Consider the following 5,648-nt stretch of genomic DNA (forward strand, 5'->3'; position numbering starts at 1 on the left):
CTTGGCTGGTTTGTTGTAAATTCAGGAAGCACCCATATTTTAGGCTGTTTCAGAAGAGCCATGATGCATGGATGATTATACACTATTTTAGAAATAGTGGGAAAGTTATTTCAACAGCACTGAAAAAGATTAAAGTTAATCCTGCTCTACATATGCTCATGAGTTGGCCCATTACTCATGCATTGCTTTCTGCTGGATAAAAGTGACTTTGTAGGCCCTAGAGCCTTATTTACAAGCCCGTCACCCTTCTATGACAAGCAATACATCAGTCTAGGACTTCAGGCACAGCTAGTTGAGTAATGTGGAAGTGAGAAGTAAGGAAGAAGGAGATGAAACATGATTTGCCTTTAGTTTGTTTTCTGGCCTGGGATTAATGACCTGGCAGAAAAGACAGTTTAAAAAATTCTAAACTTTCCCATGGATAGCACAGCAGATTAATTTCAACAATCCAGAGCATGTCATTTTCATCGTCATATAAATGCCATATTCATGCAATGATAAAAAATCAGCCAGTAATAAACATCAACAAACCACATTGAAATAAGCTAGCCCCAACATAAAGTTGCACTAAAGAACATGAACATTTAACTGGGTATTAAACCACTGGCAAAAAAAAAAAAAGCCCAAGAAGCAAACAAAACACTATAAAAGTTTTTTATGCAGAATCTATCCCCAAATCTAAAATATCAGTAGAAGCCCAATATTAGACTGACTGGGCACCATTTAATTCTTTTTTTTACAATGCCCTGAAGTTAAAACCCAAGTTCTTTGGCCTTTTGAGCCAGCAGTAAATTCTTATTTAACAGTATTTATGGATACTGTAGCAAATTTATACAGTCTAATACTACGCTTTGCAATAGACACGGGAAGCCTTATTTTCATCCATAAAAAGTACAATAAATGCATCTTAAAGCCCTCCATAGATGGAGCCTTCATGCTGATTGTATTCTTACATGATATGTAGTATTCAATTTTATATTGGAGAGGATATAAGGAAAAGGGAATTTTCTTGAATTTTTGGCCAGATGATGATGATGATGATGATGATGATGATTCAAATACTACAACTGGAACTCCTTAGGATGGAGAATAATATAGAGCAGGGGTCCCCAACTGCTGGGCTGCGGACCGGTACTGGTCTGTGGCTGTTAGGAACCAGGCCGCACAGCAGGAGGTGAGCAGTGGGCTGAGCTCTGCAGCAACGGCAGAAAAGTTGCAACAGAGCCCAGCTTGACAGTTAGAAACAGAGCCAAAAAGAAAGCAAGCCCATTGGCTGCTATCTCCAAACGGTGTGAAGAAAAAAGAATAAAAGGTCAGGAAAAAGGAAGTGCTTGAATCATCCCGAAACCATCCCCCCCACACCCCCGGTCTGTGGAAAAATTGTCTTCCACGAAACCAGTCCCTAGTGCCAAAGAGGTTGGGGACCTCTGGTATAGAGAATAGACCTTTAAGAAGCAAAATATAAATTATTTTTATTAATAAAAGCAAGCCAAATTATAACCTAATGTTGGAAGGATATGAAAAGAGATTTCATTAAAGCTCTGGCTTTATAGAGTTTGGCCCTTGGCTTTCATGGAAAAAATAACATAAATTAAAATGAAAATTATTTATTATTTTATTAGGTTTATTTTATGCTGATTAATATTCATTTATTTTACTTGCTTACTAGGGCTTATATGACGAGAAAATTCTAGGGGCTTACAGTAAGAAAGTTAAGAACAATTTTTTAAAATGATGGCTAAATTGCAATTACAATCATTCCCATGATGCTCAAGGAACGTCCAAAATATCATACAAAAATCACCCATAGCAAGAGTAACTCACTATTCCTAATCATTCCATACCCAAGGCTCTTTGGAAAAGTCATGTTTCAATGGCTTTCCTAAAAACCAACTAGGGTGGGATCTAATTTTAGACAGTATGCTGTTCAAAAGAAAGGGGGGGAGGGTATATCTTTCTTGAAGAGCCCAAATAACACATATCCACCATCTACAGAATTGCAGAAATACTGAGAAAAACAAAAAAGTAACAAAAATGGTACACTGTCAAAATTGTATACTGTATTGTATTTATCTATACATATCTAAGGGTTTGAAAAAAAATTAAAAAACAACCATTCTGCTGTCAAAGGGCAAAGGATGTCTTTGACATCAGGAGAGCTTGTTGCTGGGGATGACAGCAGATCTGTCTTTTGGCACCAAGAATCAAGCTTCCCTCCTTCATGTTTCATACCATAATTCCCACCTGCCAGAAACAAAATGGTCATTAATGGCATTTTAAATAGCATTCTCTGTTTAGACAGCCATCTGAAAGGTCAAGGACACAACCCCATATTCCCTGGATGTAAGTTCAATTGAAAAAGGTCTGTTGGTTGTGAGTAGATACTCTTGGGAACATGCTTGGTACATGTGACATGTTGTTTGGCAAACGTTAAGTTGTTTCAAAAGCCCTTTTTAACTTTGTGCTTACTTGCTTCCTGTTAAAACCGATAAGGTATTAACATACTTCACTTCTTTGTATCAGATTTGGATAGATACAGATATTCAGCTTACAGATATTTCTCTGACTTTTTTTTTATGAAAAGAGGTTAAAAGGCATCAACCTCCATTCCCTGTTTAAAAATGGTTCAAGTCCTCCTCCTCCTCCTCCTCCCACTTCTCCTTCTCCTCTTCCTCCTCCAAAAAAAGTTCTTACAGTTCTTATAGTGATCACCTGAGATCAAAATACTACAGGAAGCCTGATGGAAGTTATCTCTGCCATGTGACAAATGAGAGAAGAAGGGAGTCCAAGACACCGGATCTCTTAATGTAGCAGAACCAACTCCTCCAGTTTGTTCTCCCTTTGTCACACCTTGGTGGAATAGCTGCCCTAGAGCTGATCCCTCTGCCCTCTCGCTGGAATGTGACACGATACCCTGGTTTATTGTTTACCACTGAATTATGAATTTTCCACTTTACCCGTAGCTGACAGTACTAGAAGAGAAACAACAGCCTTCTACCCTTGAGCCTTTTAACAGTGGCTGGATTTGCAGAAATCACCAGATGAAGATTTCCACCAGCTGCCGTAAGGATGGGGATGGGGATTCTAAGACTCTAGATGTTGTTGGAGTCCAGTTCCAACTTCTGTAAGTCCCAAATTACCTGGCTAATGATTAGGGCTGAAGGGGGGTTAGAATCCTGCAATACCTAAAAGGCCACAACTTCTGCAATTTCCCATTGAAAGGCATCAGAGGAAGAGGTAGAGAGGAGTATAGAGCAGGGTGGGGAGCAATCCTCAAACAGATTGCAACTAGCACTCATCAGTCCCTGCAGGAAAGAAAAGTATGCATCCATTGCATCCTTTATCTAGCTTTTTCTTGTCTAACTGGGCAATTAAGTAACTGAGTGCAATGGTGCAAGCTCTTAGCCAACTGTTTGTTCCCTCTACAGGTTTCCTGGTGCCATTGCAGAAGCTTCTTATTCTCTTAAGTAAGAGGCTGCCAGCAGCTACTGGAAGGGAAGCACAATGTCTGGACCCAAGAAGGAGGTAACGTGTGTTAACATACCAATGATGTCACTGAACAAATCTTAGTTGCTAAATTAGATAAATGTGAGGCAACTGCATCTATGTGTTGCAAATGAATAAGAGCATGCTTTTTTTTAAGGGGGGAAATAGGAGTTCTTTCCTGTTAGAATGCATGGGATGGATGTTGGGAACTGCATGCCTAGCCGGTAACACTGGGGAGAGGACCTTCATTTTGCTTGAGAAAAAGAGAAAAAAATTCTTTCTGTCAAACTGCCTACCACCCATTAAAACTAAGCGTGTTTGTAAAAGGCAGTATATAATTAATCACCGGTAGTTCTCAGCTTTGCCTAGCTCTGGGAGATGAGGGAAGTTGCACTCCAGTGCATCTGGAGCCCATCAGGCAAGCGGGCAAGTGGAAGTTGCATTGTCTTCTTAGAAGGAAATCCCCCTGAGTTTGAGGTAGCATCAAGTGTTTAGCTAAGCTGATAAATGGAAAATAACGTAGAGGGGAAAGGGAATGGCCTTGAAGGGCAGGAGGAACAGACGCTACCAAGGCAACGATCAGATAAGCAGGCCTTGAGCCTGAGCCAAGAAAATAATGAGAAAACGTCTCAGACGAGCCACTTCTTGCTTCACACAAAGATAAAGTAAAAAGGGAAGCACAGACAGACCTGCAAGACTGATGTCAACCCTACAAGGTAGACCAGACTAAGAAACCAATGCCATGATAGGTCAGGAGTACTTTTATTGTAATAGCCATAGTAACAGAACCTTGCAAGTCTGAATGTGCTTCCCCCTCCCTCCCTTTATCTTTGGGTGAACTAGGGAGGTGCTTGTCTTTCTCAGGTTCTGCCCCAGACTTGGGTTTCTTTTATCTGACTTTTTCTCTTGATAGCAGCTCTTCCTCTTGTCCCTCAAGGCCATTCCTTCTTCACACTACATCCCTACAAGTTAGATCAGGACTACTTTTTTTGGTAACAGCTATAGTACCAAAATCTTGCAAATCTGAATGTGCTTCCCGCTCCCTCACTCTTTGAAATGATTCCTAGATCGAGGCTGCAAAACTCTGGACAACCAATAGATGGAAGCATAATTCTAACTTTAATTCTTTGGTGTCATCTAATGGTTATATGGATTGTTGCAGCCCAGTTCTGGTAGGCCTACTCTTTCAAAATCTTTGGGGCTATATTCCTTTAGTGGAGTAAAGTGTTTCAGAAGAATTGGGGATAACTTTAAGCCTTCCACATCTGATTCCTCCAACCACATGCTCTCCAAATACATCAAGAGTACAATTTTGTCAGGAATTTGGGGAATTATAGACCCAATAGAACAGGAAGTGCCAGGTTGGGGAGGTTGCTGAAAATTTATTTATTTGTTTGTTTGTTTGTTTATATTTCAAATTTTGTCACCGCCCATCTCCCTCAAAAATGTTCTAACTATGCCTCTTTTTATGCTTTCCAACCCACCAGAATGTTGGAAAAAGTAATATAAAGGGGGCAGGACCCTGTTCATCTATCAGCACAATAACTCTCCAAATACTGAACAGAACAGGATGGGGGAGAAGCCAGCAAAGGAAAGACTGAGTCCAGAAATGGACCAGATCAGGCTTGGGGCTGTGGAGGGGAAAAAAAAAATCCATTTATTTATTTATTTACCAAATTTCACCACTGCCCATCTCCCCCCAATGCAGGCTTTTGAGACAGTCAGGTGGGCAATGGCTTGGAATGATGGTGCCTATTATAAGCCTCTGTTCCTCCTCCCCCTGGCTCACATAACGCAGAGTGGAGCCAACCTTCTGTAAGTCCCTCAAAACTTGGCTGTGCCAACAGGCCTGGGGTCCCAAGGGAGTGGTGAGTGGATGAGGTGACTCCATGGTTTGTCATATCTAATGCTCTCTCCTTACCTTTTAATCATAATATTAATGTTTTTAATTGTCAATTTTTTAATATTGCTATTTTTAGTTTTTATTGTATATCGCCCAGAGCCACATTTTGTGAGATGGATGGCCATATAAATATGATAAATTTATAAATTAATTAAATAAATATGCAGCCCTCCCCATGCTTCTCAAAATTGGGGGGGGGGGATTATTGCTGATAAAAGGATTGGAAAGAATTCCAAAAGTTATGCTCTGCATGCTTTTT

The sequence above is a fragment of the Candoia aspera genome, chromosome 1 (assembly GCF_035149785.1).
Source record: "Candoia aspera isolate rCanAsp1 chromosome 1, rCanAsp1.hap2, whole genome shotgun sequence".
In the NCBI taxonomy this organism is placed as follows: Eukaryota; Metazoa; Chordata; class Lepidosauria; order Squamata; family Boidae; genus Candoia; species Candoia aspera.